Source organism: Lissotriton helveticus, chromosome 9 (assembly GCF_964261635.1).
Source record: "Lissotriton helveticus chromosome 9, aLisHel1.1, whole genome shotgun sequence".
Lineage (NCBI taxonomy): Eukaryota > Metazoa > Chordata > Amphibia > Caudata > Salamandridae > Lissotriton > Lissotriton helveticus.
The window spans coordinates 384,304,523-384,329,076 of record NC_136070.1 but is presented as its reverse complement, the minus strand read 5'-3'; positions in this window follow the sequence as shown (position 1 = coordinate 384,329,076).

The window sequence follows — 24,554 nt, the reverse complement described above, 5'->3', positions numbered from 1 at the left end:
TTTCTCTCACATATCCTTTTTAGATCACTACTTCACTTGCACTGCACTCTATCCTTTTCCATCACATATTATAGTGGATATCCTTTAGATGCATCAGATGACTAAGTAGTATTAATTGTGATTGGTTTCTGTTGTGCTACTCCATGTAAAGGTCGTAGAGACCGATACGAAATTCAAACCACATAATCTCCTCTTGTGCGGAGAGAGTTGAGTGGGGAGAAAAGAAGGATATCCAGATGATGACACTGGCCGCGAGTGGCAGCTGATAGAAATCTTACTGATTCGTAATGGTCTCTGTGTTAGATATTAGTTCTGACTATGGAAAAGAATATTCCTTTTTAGAATTCTATTTGATACTTAATCGTCTGTATTTGACCGCCAGATTTTAATGTATTGAATATAGTTGAATTGGGGATTAAATCTGGTCACTGGTCGATAAACTGTCCCTTAGACCATTGTCCTTGTGGATTTGTATAGAATAAGGCAAGACAATGCCAACTTCATAAAAGTGTAATTTTCAGAATTGTAATTTAAAATCCAACTGGTTATCTCTTTCCATTTGGAAATTACACTTCTAAAATGTAATACGGTAATTCCAATGTTATCCTACAGAATAGGCCTTTCAGTAGTGAAAAACAAACTAAAGGTTTTTTTACTACCAGGACATGAAAAACTTAAAAGTACATGTGCAACTTTTTCAATACACCCAACCTCTGGGCTGTCCAGGGCCTACCCTAGCATTTTAGGGCTGGCAAAAAGGTTTATTTTGCAAGGTGAAAATGGCAATTTAAAACTGCACACAGGCTGTGCAACTTTAAGCCTGAGATATGTTTAAAGGGCTACTTAAGTGGGTGGCACAATTAGTGCTACAGAGCCACTAGTAGCATTTTATTTACAAGCCCTGGGCATATGGTATACCACTGTACAACGGACATACTGGTAAATAAAATATGCCAATTGAGTATAAGTCAATTTAACCATGTTTTAGGGAGAGAACACAAGCAGTTTAGCACTGGTTAACAGTGGTAAAGTGCACAGAGTCCTAAAGCCAACAAAAATGTATTCAGTGAAATAAGAGAGAAGGCAACAAGTTTGTTGGAGCCCTTGCAGAGAGCACATGTTACCACACTATTCAATTAGGGAAGAGCCAAGAGTCACCCCAACTCACTAGCTGAAGTAAGATATAAATGTTGCATCTCCATGCACCATCTTCAGAACACTTTCTGGACCTGTAGGAGATTAGAAGAAGAATGGAACTGCTGTCTGTGATCTGATAGGAGCCCTGAAGTACTGAGCCTCCTCCCTCAACAAAGGACAAAGGAGGGGACTCCAAGAGTCAGTTGGCTGACCTCCCATGAGCCACAGGCAAATAAGCTGCAAGATGCCTTTTCACTAATGTAACCAGCTAAACAAGGCTATTGGAACTGAACTAAACTTTGCTGTTGGCCTCTGCCTGACACCCTTATAGTCTCTAAGCGACCTCCCTTGAGGTGCTGGGGCCCTTAGAAGTGTGCTCCTGTGGTTGGTTTGGCATCAGAAGAGAGTTTAAAAAACGTTTCCAAACTTTTCCTCCAGAGCTTCAATGGAATCCGCCAGGATCCGGCAGTTCCATAGCATCAGATTGGATTTCAGCTGCATCCCACATGGAGATCTATTCATATCTGAAAAAAACTAAAGTCCCAATCTTTGTTGGGACTTGAAAAGTTTTCTGTGATGAATCTCTAAACTCCATAGCACAAAAACAGAGCTAGCCTTCTTCAATATCTGGCCTTTTGTTCTATGGCGGCAGCAACAAATTCAGCAGTGGCCAAGAGGGTGAGACTTTTTCTTCTCAAAATATTGCAAAACCCATTTCTGTATTGGGATTTAAAAAACATTGCAATGCTTTTCTTCCAAAAAAGTCCCTTTTGAAGTGGAACTTAGATACGCTTTTGAACTTTTCGACTTCCAGGCTTTCCACTTGCTTTGAATACAAGGAGATGATCGATGGAGCACTGAAATTTTCAGGCGCTCACCCCCAGTTACAGATCTTTGTTGAATCCATCATCATTCTTTAGCTCACTTCGCCACCTCAGTTCAGCCCCAGCTATATGCAGATCAGTCTTGACCCTGTGCCTCATGGGAACAGTCCAGCCCAACTGCCAAGCCCGCTCTTCCCTGAACCTGAAACCAGCATCCAGGGACCGGTTCCGGGGTAACACCCCTCATCAGCCAGGCTAGCTTGAATACAGTGGCAAAGTGAGCAAGGGACCAACGTCTGGGCATACCTTGCCAACTTAGGGTGAACAAAGCAAACACTAAGAGATGATGGACGGAGGGCTGAAACTTTTCAGACACTCACCCCCAGTCACAGATCTGGGGGCTTTATCGCAATTGGCCTCAAATCGCACCTCGTTCCCAGTCGACTGCGCTCATTTTTGCCATTTTGGTGTCATTTCGTTTTTTTAAATTTTGATTGCTTGGTGTTTTAACATCATTACTGTTTTGGTACTGAATACATTTTTTTCACTTTGAAGATAAGCCTGTCTGTTCTGTGCCATGCCTACGAAGGGGTTGATCTCAGGTTAACTTAGTGATTTTAGTGGTTCACCCGGACAAGGATTGTGATTATTACTTCCGGTGGGTACTTACCCACTTCAACTAAAACCCTGTTTCTTGCAAAAGAGTTGAGCTCAGGTTAAAATACTGATATTAATGGTTTACCTTGACAGGGAATGTTATTTTTCCTTGAGGAGGGTAACCTCTCCCATGATTCAATGTATCGTCATCAAAGACCAGTCTACAGTGAACATATGTCAGGATAGCACTAACATGTGCCAGGTACTGCCATTATATGCAAAGATGCTGATCCAGGCCTTTGTTTGATCCTATTACTATTGTGACGTGTCATTAGTCAGACAATGTCCAGCCCTTTGGTCCAAACAAATACCCAACTCAGTCAACACTACTTTTCTGAGAGGTTTGATCTGGTGTAGGTTATTGAAGTCCAGAAAGCTTACAAGAACATTCTCTGTTGTTACCTTAGTCACAGAGTGAGTTACAGAGATATTAAGGACATTTATGAGGGCTTGGATGCAATGTCTACTAGTCTTATTCGATTAGTCTTACAAAGTTTAAAACTGGTATTGCCAATATAGGCATTGGAGGGTCAAATAACACCATTTATCATTAATCCTTCTTTAAATATGTGTCCTGATATCTTTATCCTGATTTCATTTCCTTTCCTGTTTTTGTCCCAATTTCTTTTTCCACTTTCACACAAGGTTTTTTATTGAATTTAATCCTTAATGATCTTTGTCATCATGCAACTTTCTGAGCTTGACAGAGAAATGTATTCTCCGGCCTTCCTTTCACTTTTTAACTGTTTCTAAAAACAAATTGTTGTTGATAGTATTTAGCAATAGAGTAAACGAAAAAAATTTGCAATCACTTGAAAACATAAACATTATATGTTGCCTAAATTGTAACTGTATTTTATTGTAATCACATATATGTTTTGCTTAGTACCTGTGATGAGGTGATGAAACACTTTACTCCAGGCAGCATGCATGCTGGCTAATTCAGTGGGTATTGTTGGTTATTGGGATTAATCTTGTGCTCTCAAGGATACCACTCCATGCATTTGCTCCTGTGTCTTTGTGGTGGACTAAGTTAGTAGAATTTAGGTGTGATCGTTAGTGGCAGGTATGCGAGTTCATGCAGATGGTAAATGGGTAAGTTGATGATCTGGAGGAGAATAGATAATGTTACATTGCTAGGTATGACTTTCAAAGAAGGACAGTTTGTAATCTGTGAGATGAGGTATGGACAATTTGCAGGAATACAAAAATATAGGTTTGGTTGAACATGATGCATGAAGATGAAAGGTAAGGAGATGATCATACAAAGAAAAAAGGAGAGGAGACAATTGGACCTTTTAAGCCAAGGTTAACATTTTTATGCAGGGGTTTATGAACATAGAGTAAACTTTTGAGATAACATTTTCTCTAGGGATGCACATTTGAAAAATAAGCATAACTATTGCATGTGAACTAGAGCTTTTTTAGGTACTTTTGACAGGCCCTACAAACTAGCTAATTTTTAGCTGGGCTATTGAGGGACCACTGCTTCATTATGAAGGGGTGATGAGCTCAGGGGTTTGGATAGTTAATGAGGGATGCAAATATAGAGAACTATCAAGACTGTAACAAAATAAACAGTAATCTCATGATAAAATCAATATATGGGGTAAACATAGTAAAACATCTAATGCAAACATTAATAAGGAGTTTCTGAGAAAGCTGGTAGAGGGTGTCTCCTGATAAAGTGTGTCTCATAGTATTATTTACCAAAGCAAATTGAATACTGTTTTGGCATGATATAGGATAGGGTGAAAAAACCATAGAGTGGATTGGATCGAGCATTTCGACAACTCATTGAGGAACTATGATGTCCATATAAATATATATATATATATTCTTTTTTTTTTATCCTCAACCCGGAAGTACGGAGCTTCACCACGGCGGTCCTGGACGGGCTCCGGCTGTCCCATCTATCATCCAAATACATCCACCATTCAATGTGAAAGAAATCCAGGACTCTCAAAGGTCATGTTTTTGAGTTTATTAGAGGCAAGGGGATGCCTCACCCACGCGTTTCGCTGAAAAGCTTGTTCACGGTTTAGCAAAAACTTTATTGCAACCTCATTTTATCGACATGCTTCCTTTTAGCTTGAGAAGCAGATATAGAACTGAAGAATGTCAATAAGGTAATCGGGGGACACCATCGGACAACACGGAACGGAGCCAATCAACCAGAACGATTGTAAACCAGTCATTTGGCACAAAGGTGGTGATATAAGATTTGTTTTGCTTGGCAAGCAGAGACTATCATTATGACCTCCATAATTGAAGCCAAAAGAAAGGAAACTTCAAATAGATTGTTTTTCACTCAAGTAACGAATGGGGTGGCAGGAGCAACTGCACCCAGTAATGAGCTGAATCCCTCCAAAAATATATTGATGTGGGTCATGTGCCAAGGGGGCTACGTATTTATACAGTCCATACATATGAAAACCCGGACCCATAAATGTTGGAAGAGGGGGCGGGTAATTTAAAAGAATGTTCAGTGATTATGATGCGGATCCTCATAACATAGGCTCTTAAAGATCGTGCTAAGATCTTTTGAAGAAATTGACAAAACTTGTGATGAGCTACATAAATTGATCTCCAAAGAGGCATTTGAAGAATTCAATATTAAGGTTCAGTTGAAACTAGATAAATTGGAAGAAGAAATTACAGACAAAAAACAAAGAAAATTCATTAGAGACTTTAAAGATTATCATGCTGGGAGAAATCTCACTTTCCATAAAAAATATGATCATCTATTTTCGGAAAGTACAACGCCTAAAATCAGTGAGTCATTCAATATTACATCGAGTGGAAAAACTACTGATGAAAGAGACGTCTCTGATAGTAATGCATCCGATGTATCTGTGGAAACGTTGGCCCAAAATGTGCCAACCAATGCTATGGGGAAGAGTAACTTTCTCAAACAATTTCAAATGATCACCAGAGCGAAACAAAATCAACTACAAGGAGAACAGGTTTTGCGGCATGCCGGGGATGCGGCACATGAGGGAAAACGAGAGGAAGAGGAGGAACCGCAGAAACAAAGAAGCAAGGACAAGGAAGAGAAAAAGGAGATACCGGCAAATCAGTGGCATGGTCCACCAGAGCCAAGAGGGGTGCAAGATGACTGTAGTCAACCTATCGGACCGTAAGTTATCTTCTTCAGACATTGAATCTTTTTGTCCTTCTAGACATTTAGACTATGTCCAAACCCGCATTGACATATTTTGTCACGAAAACTGAAATTGAAAAAATGGTTTTCTAGAAAGACTATTACGGGTGAGGCAGCGATTCCTCAACAAGAGGTAGAGACACTTTGTATTTCTGATATCGACATGTTACATACCATGGCTGAACTAAATGTGAACATTGCTCACCATGAAGACCCACTCATTAATCTGGATGTACTGCAACTACAAGTGGATGCAATAGAGTTCAGCAAGTTCAAGCCCAAATCTGTATTTACACCTAACATTCAATGTGATGCAATAGAGGTGTTTGAAAAAAATGTCACTCAGGATCTTAAAAAAATCAGATATGAAATGCCAGGCAGAGCTAAGAATAATCTTAATAGTGCTAAGTTTAAACCGATTCATGATCTCAAGAATGACCAATTGATTGTCATCAGATGTTCTGATGAAGGTGGAAATGTGGTTGTTTGGAGTTAAAAAGAGTATTAAGAGGAAGGGATACACCAACTCAGTGACCCGCTTTGTTATATACAAAGCAATAAATCAGAGGTCCTGGCATCGTACTCAAAATACAAAGACATGCTAGTAGATTGGAAAGATCAGGGCCTACTAGAATGGGAGGAATTTCAGAGTTTATATTGTAAACATCTAAAATTGCCCATTATGTACTTACTTCCGAAGCTACATAAAAACAGAGAAAAACCACCTGGAAGGCCCATTGTGTCTACAATGGGCACTTAATTGGAAATAACTTCAAAGTTTATAGACCATTACCTGAGAACTTTTGTTTGTGCACTACCTGCTTACCTTAAAGACACAACCCACTTTTTGACATTCATAGATGGTGTGGTCTGGGAGGAAGATTTTTTCATGTAAACGCTTGACGTGACCAGTCTATACACAAGTATCCCACATGACTTGGGGCTCCAGGCCATGAGACATTTTTTAAGAGCAAGACCTGTTTCATTACTTTTGCACACAGAAATGTTGTTGGACATGATTAGTTACTATTTACCAACAAATATTTTCTTTTTGACAATAGCATCTTTAAACAGCTACAAGGGACAGCAATGGGCACCTGCTTCGCCCCCAGCTATGCTAATTTATTAATGGGCTGGTGGGAGCAGCAGGTGTTCCAAAGCTATGAGATGCAAGGTGACAAAATAGTAACATGGGCCCGATTTCTAGATGACATTTTTCTGATTTGGAGAGGGGATGAGTCCTCGGTCAATTTATTTATAGAGAGGTTTTATACTAATGATAAGAATCTGATATTTACCTCACACACAAGTAAGTCGCAAATAGTGTTTCTTGATGTTGAGATCACAAGTTCAAGACACAGCATTAGTCACCAAATTACACAGAAAGAAAACTGCGGGCAACAGTCTTCTCAATGCAAAGAGCACACATCAATCTAGCTTAATACAAAGCATTCCGTATGGAGAGCTTTTAAGAGCAAAACGGAATTGCAGTACCCAAGGTGAATGTGGAAAAGAAAGAACAATAATGAGTGATCGTTTCAGAGAATGACGGTATAGCCACAAGAATATCAAACAAGCTATATCCAAAGTGGATGCACTTTCGAGATCAGAGTTATTTCAATCACGGTCAGCTAATGAGGAACAAAATGACAATGTAAGGTTTATCACTACTTTTTCGAATAGTGCCTTTAAGATAAGGAAACTATTTAATCGTAACTGGCATATCCTCAGTAGTGCTGCTATTCTTCGAAAGTATCTGAATGATACACCACAAATAACATTTCGTAGAAATGTATCACTAAAAGATGAATTATGCAATAACACGATATCTTCTACTGAGAGTGGCGCGATTTAAAACTATGCTGGTTTCAGAACATGTAAACATTGTAAAGCGTGCCCTTATAGTAGTGATTGTAAAACCTTGAGAATATTCAACAATCAAAAAGAGTTTGTCATTAGGGGAAATTTCACATGTGACACAGAATATTGTATTTACTCTTTAATTTGTCCATGTGGGAAATACTACATAGGTAGTACCGTACACCGCACAAAAAAATTAGTCCTGGAACATCTACGTGCTATCAAACATAATGATAGGCAATACCCAGTGGCACAGCATTTTGCAATGGCACATAATCAAGATGCAAAACTCTTATCTTTTGTTGTAATGTATGCTATTGCACATCAGGAGAGAGGAGGTAACAGAGAGTGCCAGCTGAGATGCATGGAGTCTAGATTTATAATTGATTTTGACACCCTGATACCTGTGGGACTTAACTCAAGTGAGGGGATGGCTATCCACCTATAGTTTGGTTAAATACTCTGCTTGACTTTTTATTCGGCTTTCTTTGAAGTTTCTGATTTATAATGAAAGAATTTAGGTGGATTTTTTGGTGTTCTTTGTAAAATAATGGATTTTATATTGATGAACATATAGTATAAAAGATGTTTTCTTTTTTCTTTTAGCAATCTCCTGTTTTATTGATTGTGCCTATTGAACTGGTCTAAGATGATGTCAAGGACTATGAACAGAAGGGGCCTAGAGGCTTCTGGAAGATGGCATGGTTCCGAATTGTTTCGTATTTATAAAATGTTACTGTAAGTTAGCTTTTTTGTGTTTGAACACCAGGATTATTTTTCCCATAGCCCACTTGGGCGGGACTCGTGTTCATCAGTATGTTTAAAGCATATATATATCATGTTGCTTTAGTATGTTGAAACAGTAACTCTGAGATTTTCGGTTGATAGAAGAATGAAATCACTAAGGATGAATTACATTGCATAGACTTAAGCACTGTAAATATGGCCCACTTGGGCTAAACTGAAGATACTAAACATGTCACCATATTAGTGAATTTGATTTAAATTAAAACTTAAATTAAATTCATATTTGAGAAGTGGATGATTCAGACAAATGTATCATGTGCAACAATTTATATTTTTTTGTGTTGCTGATGAATGAATCTGTGATATGTGTATATACATTCTTTACTCACAACTCAACCACTCCAAAATGGCGCTTATTTGTCAAAATGATGTTTACAATGACAGTCCTATTTCTGCTTCTCAAGCTAAAATGAAGCATGTCAATAAAATGAGGTTGCAATAAACTTTTTGCTAAACCGTGAACAAGCTTTTCAGCGAAATGCGTTGGTGAGACGTTCCCTTACCTTAAATAAACTTAAAAACATCACATTTGCGAGTCCTGGATTTCTTTCACATTGAATGGTGGAAGTATTTGGATGATATAAATATATATATATATATATAATTAATGTGGTTATCAAAGACCCCCTGAACAGTAAATTGTTCAATTTCTAGGACAGGGAACACTGAATGAAGTAAGAAACAACTCTCCTAGGCAATTATATATAATTGTCCAAACACATGTGTACGAGAGAATTAACGAAACAAATACATTTTTGTCTACAAAACATTCATTTTACTGATTCATAAAAAACAATTCAATTAAAATTGTGTAATAACACAATGCATGATATATATCGAACAACACAGTCATAATATTGCATTTAGTCATAGCTGAAAAGAGTTAAAATACATGTAAAAAATATATAGTGAAAGCGGCAATATCTATAGGTATTATTGACACGCGTTTCGGCGTACTCGACGCCTTCTTCAGGAAGAGCCAGAAATTACCTGGAGAAAATAACAGATAAAAATTCAGTGACAATTTTATCTTATATTTTTAACAATATATTCCCATCATTACATTTTGTGTACAAATAGTATTAGCAGCAATGTATAATCATTTTGAAAAAAATCTTGCATTTAAAAGATATACACATAATCTAAAAACAGACATAAATTCAACATTTCTATAATCTCCCAACATGGACAAACAGATTTATATACATATAGATTAATTTCTTGTATTTGAGTGCTCATCTATATCTAAGACCCGTAATGATATAAATAAACCAAGGAAATATATATATAGCGATAGGTACACATTTAATGAAAGAACTAAAATCTAACTCAAAATAAATAGACTTACTTTACTGATTTGTAGTGTCAGCAAAGTTCAAGGTAACTACGGGCAGTATAGGTCGCTATTTGATTCCGCTTTAAATTTCTGGAATAAGGATCGTATTATACATGTTTTGATAATACGATCTTTATTCCAGAAATTTAAAGCGGATTCAAATAGCGAAAAATCAGTAAGTCTATTTATTTTTAGTTAGATACTCATGTATATGTATATATACATATATTTATGTATATATATACATAAATATATATATATAAATGTGTGTATATATATATATATATGTATGTGTATATATATATATATATACCCTGTGTAGCACAGGACACATGGGGCTATTTAGCACTACTGCTATTGTGCACTGCCCCACCACAGAGCCCCTCCTGCTCATTAGCAAACCAGTGTTAGTATCCCCGAGGGTTGCCTGCCACCGGGATGCAACAACCGCACACTTTGAACAGGGCGCGCTTTATAAATGTATTTTTTCGCCACCGTTAAAGCAATCATGATGAACTTTCAATCTGTTTTTGTTTAAAATAACCACAATTGTTATTTTTACCATGACATGCTTTGTAAATTGCTCACCAGTTTTATCAAGCATCAATTGATAAAATGTTGCGAGAGTCTTTCTTCCTTCAGATCACATGGTACAAACAAACAGGAAATGAATGTGTTTTCTATGTCTATTGTATGCTTTGAAAATGCTTTGAAAAGACATGGCCTCCCTTTGGTCTTTGTATGACTTTTTGACAAAGACCGTGCTTTCAAAACGCGTCAAGTCAATAAATACATTCCTGTAATTCTATAAATCCTGTGTGTGACTTTCCTTGCGCCTCTGCAGCGCGAGACATTTGCATATATATATATATATTGCACAACTCTAGTTCCCCAATTACGAAAAACTGTTCAAAAGAATTCACTCCTGAGCCATATGTCATATTCAAAGCGAAAATTATATTATTTATTTATTTCTTTCGTTACAGCGAAAGTTGACAAACGCGTTTCAGCGTTTCCGCCTTCGTCAGTGACACGGACGAAGGCGGAAACGCTGAAACACGTTTGTCAACTTTCGCTGTAATGGAAGAAATAAATATAATTTTCACTTTGAATACGACATATGGCCCAGGAGTGCACTCTTTTGAACAGTTTTTCATAATTGGTGAACTGGAGTTGTGCAATTAATTGGCGCGTTTCTCCGCGCGCAGAGCATGCACCCGCAACAACGAGGAGCGGTGGCTGGTGAACTGTGTGTTTGGATATATATATATATATATATATATATATATATATATATATATATATATATATATATATACGTTTTAGATTAAAATGACAAAATTGCACTATGAAGATTGTGGTTTTGCACTGATGACAATATGTTCTAATCCTCATGAAATGTTAATGTGTAAATATCTTAATTTGTTTTTGGTACAACTCGTATGAACTTTTTAAGACAGGAATTTTAAGTATATCTATTTTGTATGCAATATAGGTTTAGCTATTTAAGGGATTTTAACGACTGAATGAATGAATTGATTTGCATTTCATTGGAATACTGAAATTATCAATTGTGGGAATCATTCTTGGATAGTCGAAAGAAAGCCTTAAGTTAGTAGTGCCTATATAAATACTGTCTCGTTATTGATTGATACATCAAGTACACTTTGTCTTTGATTGAGGAAATCATTTTTAAATATATAATTATAAATTTATCGATCACTTAGGGTGTTGCAATTGGATATGAGTTATAGTAGTTTTCAGTAATGATTTGGTTTTCAATATATTTTTGTATTAGTTTCACTTGAGTTCTGGGGATGCACTGTAGTATTATGGTGATTAGATTTACAGAAATCTTACAGCTGAAGGTGATATAAACATGGGGTTTGATCAGTGGAACGAGGCTGGGAATGTAACATGTGGCAGTGCAACATTTAAAGGTTTTGTATTAGTGTATTTTACAGTTATTTTTGATTCTCATGTTTCGTGTTTTTGAAGCAATGATGAAAAATGTATTACACAGATAGCCACAGACCACGTCCCAGCGTTTTTAACTAATGATTTGTTTAAGTATATTTGAACCCAGAGTATTTTACATATCACACAGAAAATGAAACTTTCACAACTGTAAAGAAGTATTTTTTCTATGTCCATCTAATGCACTGTCACTTTAAAAGGAGGTGCATCACACGACACTGTTGTCATGTGATCAAGGCAGGGAGCTGCCGAAATGCGTCGTGATGTTGATGTGGTCGCACTTTTGAAAATAAATTAAAGAAGCACCGAATTGGGTCTACCTCGTCCGATTGCAAGTCTGTTGGTGAGAAGTTGTGGAGGACGAGTCTTGCAGCATATATATATGTATATATATATATATATATATATATTTATATATATATATATATATATATAAATATATATATATATATATATATATATATATATATATATATTAACCCTGGGCGTTCGATTCGGCTACGCCCACGGAGTAGGCGTAGTGTTGCCTTTTACGCATTTTGCGTAGACAGCGTAGCCGGCAACACTACGCCCACTCCGTGTGCGTAGCCGAGTCGGCCGCCACCCGCCTCCCTCCCGCCCTCCCCTAGATCCATTATTTAAGCAATTACCCTGATTAAAACAATTTTAAAGCACTTACCTTGTCCGGGGCTCGTCCGGGGCTCCCTCTTTGAATAGCGTCCTTTTCCTGGAAACAAATGCGCATGCGCGGCCGGCCGCGCATGCGCATTTCTCGGGAGAAATGCGCATGCGCGGCCGCCCGCGCATGCGCATTGGTATCCAGGAAAGGACGCTATTCAAAGAGGGAGCCCTGGACGAGCCCCGGACAAGGTAAGTGCTTTAAAATTGTTTTAATAAGGGTAATTGCTTAAATAATGTATGTAGGGGAGAGCGGGAGGGAGGTGCATAGTGGGGCTACGCGGAGTGCGGGAGTGGGCGTAGCTTCTCGCCCTCTCCGCGTAGCTCCGCGGAGCCCCACTACGCCCACTACGCCCAGGGTTAATATATATATTCACTGAAAAAACCATAGGTTTCACATATGTTATAGTTAGCTGGAAATTTCACTCATAGAAAACCATTGAAATTCCCCCGTTATAGTTAGTGAGAGGAGCTGGCCTAACGGCTAGGGCGCTCGACCTCGGACCTGGGGAACTGGGTTCGAGTCTCGGTAATGACGCCAAAAACCTCCTGTGATTCTGGGCAAATCACTTAATCTCCCCGTGCCTAAAATGAATGCGTGTCCTCATGTAACGTAACTGGTGCTATGTAAAGCGCTCTGATACCTGATTCGGTTCGGGTCTAGTTCGCGCTATATAAAACTCCGTAAAAAAACAAACTATAACTCGCGCGCCGCAATGCACTGTTGATGACATCACATATTACATCACTCATGACATGGTCAGTGACATCACTGATGACATCTCAAATGACATCACTGATGACATCATCCAGTGAATGTGTGTATTTCGGAAAATTAAATATGTTTTATATATGTACATCTCATGGTCGATGGAAGAATAAATGGGTATATAAGTGTCTAAATGGATAATTTGTTTTGTAAAATTGATTGTATAACGGACTGATTAAGTGTATCTTAGTGAATACAAGTATTACCAAGTAATAAATATTTAGATATCTGTATCTGTATCAGTGTCATATGTTGTGTATAGGTGGCTGCATGGGATGGTGAGTAGCTACATAAGTGTCTATATGGGTTATTAGTTGTTTTTTAAACTATCAGTATGAATGTTTGCATGGTTCGGTGGGGAATATTACTTAGCGCATAGATGCATGAATGAGTAACTCCCTGTAGCGCGACACAGACAGCTACGGTTTTTGATATGCTGATCGAGACCTGCATAGCTTTTGCGGGCCCCCTTGTGGTCCGCCCACTATGCCTGGCTGAACGAGCACAGTGAGAACCCCTACCCAACCAAGGGCGAGAAGACCACGCTTTGTAAGGACACCAGCGGACTACTCACTTGACCACCACGCCATCGGGCGGTGCCGTGAGGTGAACGGCTTTGCAGCAGGAGACGTGGGAGGCGGACCCGCGTACCGAACCACACTTCCCAGCAGCCTCTGGGGCAGCGCGCCCGTGACGCGCCGGCAGCGCCAGGAGGCGCTTGAAAAGGGCTGACCCCCGGGAGCCCAGTGGGGGACACCAGCGGACTACTCTCTTGACCACCACGCCATCGGGCGGTGCCGTGAGGTGATCGGCTTTGCAGCGGGAGACGTGAGAGGCGGACCCGCGTACCGGACCACACTTCCCAGCAGCCTCTGGGGCAGCGCGCCCGTGACACGCCGGCAGCGCCAGGAGGCGCTTGAAAAGGGCTGACACCCCTCTCGCCACGCGAGTCGCGCGCGGGAGAAGCCCGGGACAAGGGCGGGGCCGTCTGTGGCCGTCCGAGGACGGGCCAGGCCATCCCCCTTGGCTTGACCGCTGAGTACCCGTAGGTGAATATTATATGACGAAACTTTGTTTTTATTGATTAACAATTATTCGAGGCATCTGATCAACCCTAAAATGTCTGTCCAAACTACCTTACCCGATAACTATTTGCTGAAAGTAGTTTCCAGAATTAATTGTGATAGAAGGAAATCATTGGGGAAAAGTACTGTTCCAGACCTTCCACCGATTCCATCTACAGATTTAAATTTTGCAGATACTGACATTGTCAGCGAGACTGTTACATTAGCGGAGCATGATAACATTGACGTTGATTTAACCACGGCACTAGATAATTCATTCAGGGTGGAAGATGATGCATGTGAGAACCCCGAAGGTACACCACAGCCATCTGCTAGGGCTACTAAAATTATGCGAGCCTGTAAGAAAATGGTACCTAAGCGGGGAAATTATTCTAACAGAAAGAATAGAAAAGATGCCATACACAAGGAGAGTGCCGATGAAATGGGGTCATTATCAAATGACAATTTTGTTTCTATTATGCCTGACCAAATTGACCTGTTACTGAGTAGTATTTATGATAAATTAAACAGGGTCGTAGACCCCTTGCTAACTAAAATCGATGACCTACAGGCAGAAGTAGTAAGATTAAGGGCTGCGGTGGACCAGCATGCCGGCAAATTGGAAAAATCTATTTCAGATTTCAAAATGCCGGCGTGTACAACCACTGTATCTACTACTAATAGGGCGCTACCACAATCACAATCACGACCCACTAATAGTGCCCCGTCCTCTAATACTAGGAAACAACTGCCTAATGAGCCACCCACACCTAGCCATACGATAGCTCAGGAGGCAGGCCGACCTATACAGCAATTAAGTGCTGGGTCGACAAGCTCAGTGTCGGGTACTTTACAGAATGATGTTAGACCTATACTGGCCCCAAATAGTGTAAAGGCAGCTTCGGTATCAGCTGGTTTATCTTTGCCTGCTGCAACAAGGGGAACGAACAGGGTACCCTTGCGGATATGTAGGCGCCCAGTTGACCTTCCCCCTGAATGTGTACCTTATGTTGTGTTATTAACTAATGTTCCGATTTTACCCCAGGTCTCTATTACCCAGGAGTCAGCGGAATCTTTGATGAATAAAACAATTTCCTGGTTAAACCGCCACTGTGGTTTTCCAGTTGGCTACTCTGATCAAATTGTTTCAATCAGAAGAGTCAATTGGATCGGTAATACAAGAAAAACATGTGGGGGGGACTGCGTGATTATTAATTTTAAACATCCACAACACGTTGCGACTGTTCTTCTCAGAGCAGCCTCACTCACGCAGTCTGAGACAGACGTAGTTGCTAGACCTCTGGGCTACTTTTATAACCATCTTAACAGGCCGCCCTCAGTTAACTGCGGGGAGGGGGTAACAAGTAATTTCACCTATCCACCCTTTGTAAATAGACCTGTGTTGCCTAATCCCCGTCCTGGCTTCCAGGATGGTACATTTACCCCGCCGATGCATGCGATGAGTTCTGCGATAGGTGGGAATAATTTCGGGAACAAATTTGTAACTTACATCCCCAATCCATTTACCAACTATGGTATCATCTCTCCGCCTGTCAATGGGATGGTCTACCAAGTCCCTATTCAGAATAGGTATCAGTCGTTGAGCTTTCTGGATCAGAATGATTGACATGAGATTGACCCTTCCCGGGGTGATGTACCTAGTAAAAATTGCGGTAAAGTAGTTACGCCCGTGAATGAACCAGATGATAAAGTGATTGTAGATTGTACGTTAGTAGGGGGAGATGTCTCAAATACAATGCATAACATAGAGCTTTTTAATTTAGAGGATAACATGTCCATATCCAGTGATGAACCGCTTATTATTAGCCATGAGAGTGATAGGGCAACTTGCCACATTGCCAGTTGGAATATTGCACGGCCAAGGAGGATATGTTAGGATGGAAAGATTTTGTGAATTTATTTGACATCATTTGCCTTCAGGAAACTTGGTGTAAAAACTTTAGGGGCATTGATGGCTTTGTATCCTATGAACTTCCTGCCTTGGCCTCAACCCACGGTAGAGCTAAAGGAGGGTTGTTGATGCTGATTTCAGTAAAGCTGCCTATTCTGGTGAAAAAATATGTAAAAGTGGGGGCCCATTCACAAATTCTATGGCTAGCGCAAGAAGCGGGTAGAAATATACTTTTGATTAACTTCTACAATAACATATTTGATGGCACTAGACATGTTGCAATTAATGAACTAGATAGGGCATTGACCAACTGTGTCAATAATTTTAATGGTGTTTTTGAATTTATTTTTGTAGGGGATTTTAATGTTTCAGTATGCCCATTATCATCTCAGAAGTTATGTGGTGTGTATAATCGTTTGGGGGATGCTGAAGTTCACTTTCCCCATCACTCCTATGGAGAAACCCTGAATAACTTTCTGATAGACCATGATATGGAAATTATGGATAATGCAAAAAATGATGAGGGTGAAAATATACCGACTTTTAAAGGAAGGGGCGCTAATACTATTATTGATTTTATATGCATGTCCTCAACCCTTATTCCGTTATGTTCTGTGTCCAAGGTGGTTGATGTTATGCTAAGTGATCATAACTGTTTAACTACTGATGTAATAATATGGAACCGCGTCCCTATATGTGAACAAGGTAGTATTGTTAATATTGAACCTCATAGGCGGAATGGCTATAGGTTGAGGTGGAAGGGAGACAAAGCGGATATAACATCTGAGGCTATCATCACTAGTTGTCTAATAGATATTACGGCAATTCTAGAACAGGATGAGACCTCGGGTGACAGTATCGACCACTTTGATAGAATCAATTCAACCATCAATAAGAAGTTTACCAAAGAGGTTGGGCACAAGAATAGATACAAAAGGGGGTGGTTTGATCATGCGTGCACCACTGCCCGAAGGAATCTTAAAAATGCCTTGGCAGTTAAACCAAGAGATAGGAACATGGTAATTAATCTTAGGCAGGATTATAATTTGATCCTTAAACGTAGAAAAGCTGAATTACAGCAGGAAGCGTGGGACAATCTGAACCAAGCAGCAGAATTGAAGAATTGTACTCTGTTTTGGTCTACGGTGAACAGCCCATTCCTAAAAGATGAAAAGGTTCCAGAACTCACATCAAATGTGAGTATGGAATCTTGGATCCAACATTTTTCTATTATTTTTGATTCGAGTAATAGACCTGTCCCCAATGGAGAAGGCTGGCCTATTGCAGCCCTAAATATCACCATAGATGAGGTTATGGTTAGTATTAGAGCCAGTAAGGGAGGAAAGGCCCAGGGACCCGATGGAGTACCCATAGACGTGTACAAGACTGCACCGGAGATTTGGGGCCCACTGTTGGCCAAAATCTTCAACGCAGCTATTTGCTGTAAAATACCGTCTACTTGGGAGGAATCAATAATTGTTCCTATTTATAAAAAAGGTGACCGGGCAGATGCCAAGAATTATCGACCGATATCTTTACTGGACTCATCTGTCAAAATTATGAGTCGGGTCCTCTTAGTAAGACTAGAGGAATGGGCAGAAACAAATGAGATTTTAACCAATTGTCAGTATGGGTTCAGAAAAGGGCGTGGCACCATTGAGCAGTGTCTGAATTTAGAGCTTTTGGTAGGGAAATATACCCAGGCCAAACAAGGGTCGCTTTACTTATGTTTTGCTGACCTAAGCAGCGCTTTTGATATGGTAGCCCACGCTATACTATGGGCCAAACTGATAGAAATGGGGGCTCCCAAAGGTATTATTTATTTCCTAGCACGCCTATACGAAAAGCTTAGTACCAGTGTACGATATGGACCTAATGGGGAATGTACGACTAAGTTCAGGATCGGGAGGGGAATTAGACAGGGGTGTGTTCTAGCACCCTTGCTTTTCACCCTCTTCATTAATGAGATGGATTCTGTCCTGCAGACAGTCACGGCGGATATCCCTAGAGTTAACAATCTTAACATACCCGTGTTACTCTATGCGGATGACGCCGTGCTACTGTCTAGGACCCCCTTAGGTCTTCAACGTTTGATGGACAGCTTTGTGCAGTTCATTAAAAATAGAAAACTGGTGATTAACAAATCCAAAACATATGTGATGGAGTGTGGGCTTGGTCGAGCTAAAATGAAAAGTAAATCCCATTATTTTATCGATGGTGAACCGGTCCAAAAAGTTGAAAACTTCTGCTCCCTGGGAATTATTTTTTCAAATAATGGTCGATGGGATATCGAACATAAAGCTGTTAAAACAAAGATGATCAGGAGCGCTAATGGGGTCTTTGTATTTGCCAAGAAGCTGGGGAGTAGACGCATCAAAGACATGTTAAAAATGTATCAATCTAGATGTCTCTCTGTAGCCCTATATGGGGCAGGTGTATGGGGTGTGTCACCAGCGGGGAGCCTTCAGGTAGAAGAGAATAATTTCCTGAAAAGACTCCTGTGTTTACCCAAATCTACCTCCAACACCTTGGTCCATAAGGAAACAGGGTCCCAACCCCTAAATGATTTGATTTTGTTGAGACCCCTATTATTGTGGCGCTCTATATGGTTGAGTGATGGCACCTCATTGAACAGAGCTATTATTGAGGATTGCCTTTCTTTGGACCAACATCTTAAAATCCCGTGGATTAGATACATTATTGAATGCTTCCGAAAGATCTATGGACTTAATGTGATCAATGATCCATACAGTGCCTCCGATATCTCCAAATTAAATATGAAAATAACTTTTTTGAATCATCGCAACGAAAGGCACTGTCATGAGGATTCTAAACTATCCACATGTATACTGTACAATAGCATGAATGATTTTATTGGATTTCATCCGTACTTGTCACAGGTAACCAGAGTTTCGCATCAGTTTGTACTAACCAGAATGAGGATGGGAACAGTACATTATCTTGTTGCGTGCCCAGATATTAAATTGCGTCCTATAGGACCCTGCGCTTGTGATAATAAAACGGAACAGAGCACTAAGCACTTTCTTTTATCATGCAAATTGTATAGTGAATTACGGAAACTTTTTTTAAAGCCAATGTTGAAAAGATTTGGAGTGAGAACAATCACGGACTCAATGAAACTGCTTTTTAATTTGCACAACCAGGACATTTGCTTTTTTACTGCTACATTTATGCTTAAATCAATTAGCGCCAGGAAAAGTATGTGTTTTTAAGCTTTTTTAAATATTTATTCCATCCCCCTCTGGATAATATATGTATCATGTGTTTTTCTTTTCTTTTTTAAGAAATGCTCGTATCTGTAACTGTATGTGCTTTTATGGACATGTTTTTTAACGTTCCGAATAAAGCTTTATGAATTGAATTGAATGAGTAACTCACTGTTTGTATGTGTTTTGAAGACAGCATGTGTGCAGGACTGTATGGGTGGATGAGTGTGTGTATGGGTGTGTTAGTGAGTGAATGACTGTCTCAATACTATCTTTATAAGTAAGTATATATTTTGTAAACTACTATATGTGAGTATTAATGTTTATAAGTGAGTATATATGAGAGTGAGAGATTGGAAGAGTTCCTGTATAAATAAGTATGTGTTTATATAGGTGATTGTTTAAGAGAGTAAGTATGTGTACGTTTCTGTAGAAGTAAGTGTAGTGGTGTGTGTATAGCTGTATATGCAACTAAATGGATGTTTGATAGTTTATTTGCATGTGTGAGTATGTGTGTAAGTAACTCTATGGATGAGTATCGGTGTGTAACAGGATGTATAGGTGTATGAGTACATATGATGAGTGAGTACATGCATGAGTGACTATATAGAACTGTTGGTGAATGAGTGGATGTGTATGTAGATGTTGGAATTACTGAATAGGTTGTTGTAACTGGATTTGGTATCTCCATTTAGTTGAAAATTTTAGTTTCTATTTTTGAATGTGTCTATCAAAGGTTCAATTACACGGAATTTCAATGGTTTTGTATGAGTGAAATTACCAGCTAACTATAACATGTGTAAAACCTATAGTTTTTTCAGTGAATTTGCAAGGTTTTTTTAAATGCTAATTCCTAACTATAAAGTGGCTGAAACCTATGGTTTTTTCAGTGAATTTCAAAGGTTTAGTAAATGATAATTTTTAAATGTATAAATTATTACATTTCTTTCTTTTTATACTAATTTCTTAAATTTTTATGAGAAATATTTATATTCATTTTATTTTTTAAATTATATTTCATACTCTTAATGTAAAATAATAACAAAACTAAATCCCAATTTTTTTTTCTCCATTTTTGACAATTAGAATCTCTATAATTCCTTTTTCATATTTTTGGGGATAATCGCACCGTACACGTACAGTGATCACACTACACTTTGTACGGCAAATGGTCCTCTGCGCATAGCCACGCACTCGTTACAGATACACTTTGACCATGTGCATAGCATCAACGCTTCTGCGTGACGTCATATACGGCACCCAGTAACCATACGGCGCAAACGTTTCTAATTGTTCAAAAACATATATTTATGTATTTAATGTACATATTAAGGGAAGACAGTATCTAGGACAAACATGAAAATACTTTTTTTAACTTTCAATAAGTAATTATTACTTTTAAAAGCAATTACGCAAATCGCAAAGGTACGTCGTACGTACTCGCATCTTAAGAGCACTGTAAGAGCCAGCCGCGGCCCGTGGAGGGAGTTACGGTGGGGCAGGGAGGCGGGAAGGTGGAGGGGCAGGGTGGAGGGTGCAAAAACCGGCATATGGATAATTGTAGGTAAGTAAACAATTTAATTATGCAGATGCAGTGCGCGCTACGAAATTCGTTTTATCAATTAAATTGTTTACTTACCTGCAATTATCCATATGACGGTTTTTAGCACCCCCCACCCTGCCCCTCCCCCTCCCCGCCTCCCTGCCCCACCGTAACTCCCTCCACGGGCCGCGGCTGGTAAGAGCACTGTAAGCGTATGTAAAGTCATCTGACCATACGCTTATCCTACTTCGACTTTCCCAGGAAAAACATCTATTTTGTAGAGCTGTAGTCTTTTACAACCAAACTCTACAATGGCTGCTCTTTTAGAGACTTCATCAGTACATTCCTCTAAGAAACATTTTGTTACTAAGCCACCTCAGAAAAAGAGAAAAGAAGCTTTCATTTGGAAGTTTTCTTCATTTCCGGAGGGACAGAAAAACTTGAATGTACCGAAAGTAACATGCAAGATCTGTGAGGTTACACTTTCCAGGGCTGACCCCACTAAAAAGTACTCTTTCGGGACAGCCTCAATGGTTTACCATGTCAAAAATTTGCATCCAAATAATTATGGAAGGATGACAACACAAAGGTTCCAGGAAAACCCTCAACCTGCAGTTCCTTCTACCTCAAAAGCACCACCACCTCCTCCGAACTTTCCGCATCCTATTATTGTGCCTCAGTTTGCAAATCTTACAATTCATTGTAAATTTTGCAGAGAACTCCTTTGTTACGGTGAGCAGTCTATTCACCTCATTGGGAAGAGCAAAGAAGAGCACCGTTGCCCAAAACAATAATATATTTTTTTCTTTTTTCTTCCTGTTCCACAGTTTTTTGTTTCTAGTTAAATTTTTTGGGGTTAAAAAAAAACAACTAAAAACTTCCTGAAAATAGAAAAAAAAATAGAAAATTAAAAAGAAAAAAAGCACTTATTTTCAGAACTACCTCCACTGGCTTACAAAATAACTATATTTCTATATTAGTGTGTAAAACTTTCTCAGAATGAATGTGTAGTGCATAAATGAACAAATGAATTAGTAGTGTATGGTGAATGTGAAAGTGCAAAAAGTATAAGAGAGTGCTACAGTATAAATGTATACGGTGTTTACCTATACTATACTGTAGTACCTCCGAAGCACTTTAATGTAACACATCCATATAAATATGTTAGAAGTCTATACTTCAATTTGCACTGCTAGTGAAACTGCCTGGGTGAATTTGTATGTGTTAGGAGCAATTTTGCAACCCCCTTTTACCTCTTTTACACATCTTTTCCGTCACTTTTGTGATGCTGCAGTGTTGTAATAGATGTACCGTAGTACCTGATATTTACAATGTGATGCATATGGAAGGTATTTGAATTTGAATTTAAAAACATTTATTGAGCGCGCTTATACCCAGCGGTTTCATGGCGCTTTAAGGACTACGACCAGCAGTAGCAACAAAAAAGACAAGCTAGGCAGCAAAAGCTCTGGAAAAAAGGAAGGTTTTCAGATTCTTCCGGAACTCCAAATAGGAGGTTGAGGATCTGAGTGTCTTAGGGAGGGAGTTCCAGAAGACAGGTGCAAGGGCCGCGAATTTCGCCCCATATTCTGTGAATCTGTGAATAATATTCGGTGAATCATATTCTAAAGCCCTGCGCTAGAAAGACACTTTCTTGCACACAGAGGGGGGGGGGGGAGTGCAAGTGTTCTAGCATAGCAACACCTCCTAAAAGTGACTGAGTGAATATCTATAATATTTCATTCAGTCACTTTTAGTGCTTTGCTACATCAAAACCCTGCTCCTGCTTGAAACAGGTGTAAGGATTGACACAGCTTTGTGAGCATAGAACCCCAAGAGCATTGCTGGAGCTGCATTGCACTTGGAACGCAAGTCAAGCAATGCACCACCTTCACAACACAAATACATCACATATCTGTGCCGTTTTTGCTCCATAATACACTACATTGTAAATACGGTACATCCATTGTGCTGATATCACAGTGCACAATAACTGCCATATCTCTGGGAATGTACCACTTATTGTACATCTCCTGATTACTGTTTGAATGTAGAGAATGGATTACTACACACTGATCAATGAGTCACTACAAAACTATAAGAGGAATGACAGAGTGTTTGCTGGAAATGTAAGGATAGAGACTGGGGAATTCAAAATATAAAAAGAAAATTTGCTGGTACATAGAACAGTACATGCATAGTAAATAGGAGTTTGAAGCAGTCCATATACTAAGGCCTACTTTGCTCCATAATTACTTGGGTACTGACTGCATGATTACTGTTCTGCAAAGAGAGTGCATGACTGAATGTATAAGAGCTTCAGTTTTACCACAGTACATATATGAGGAAATACTGCTGAATGGCTCACTACAATATTGAAACAGTAGAGTAAGAGTCATTGTGAAAGTCTAATGATACAGACTGGACAATTGAATGTATAAAAACAAATGTACACCTACATAGAAGAGTGCAAGCATACTCTATACAGGTTTAAAGCAGTACATGGCCTAAGGCCTACTTTGAACCATGATTACTTGAGAACTGACTGGATAATTACAGTTCTGCAACGAGAGTGTCTGTCTGAATTTGGAAGAGCTTCATTTTTAGCACAGTGCATACATAAGGGCATTCTGCTGAATACTTCACTACAATACTGAATCAACAATCACAAAGAGTTTGCTAGAGGTGTAAGAACATAGACTGGATAATAAAAGCTATAAAAGGCAAGTTTGCCCGTGCATAGAAGAGTGCATGCATAGTGTATAGGACTTTGAAGCAGTCCATGCCCTAAGGCCCACTTTGCACCATGACTACTTGGGTACTGGCTGAATTATTACAATTCTGCAAGGAGCGTGTCGGGCAAAATGTACAGCAGCTTCACTTTTAGAACAATGTATACATAAACACATACTGCTGAATGGCTCACTGCAATACTAAAATAGCAGTACCAAAATATTTGGAGGACGTGAAAATATAGAGATTAGGCAATTGAAAGTTTAAAAGCCAAGTCTACAGGTGCATAGAAAAGGGCATTTATTACTTAATAACCTTCCCAAAGCCCCAAGCGTAAGCACACCTTTCCGAGGGTAGGATTACGATCTACAAATGCTAGCATTTTTTAAATTAAGAACCATAAAAATAACAAATATTAAACCTTTTTTTTTCTTCTAATGATAACGATATTTGTTTATACATCTTCTATTTAGATGCTTTTAATCATGAAACTGCAAAGAACACAGTTTACCGAGTAACACTTTTTAAACTCTCCAACGTATGTAGATAATAATACCTTATACGTGTTACTATCAAAATCGAAACCTTTACAGCTTCACAGTTTGAAACTTTTCCGAACACGTGCAGATGAAAAACAGTTAAAACGTGGGCACGTGTAAACTGCAAAACATGCCATCCACATAGCCGGAGCCACATCTTCCTTCTATAGACTACTAAACAACAAAAAACTATATAAACCACACCTACTGTGCAATTAGTTTTATTTTCCTGAGTTATTTCTAAATCGCTAATCTCTGTTGCAGGTTCCGTTCTCCAGCATCGGATTCTCTTTTTGCGTCAACAAACATATTCCGGAGTTGTAAGTTG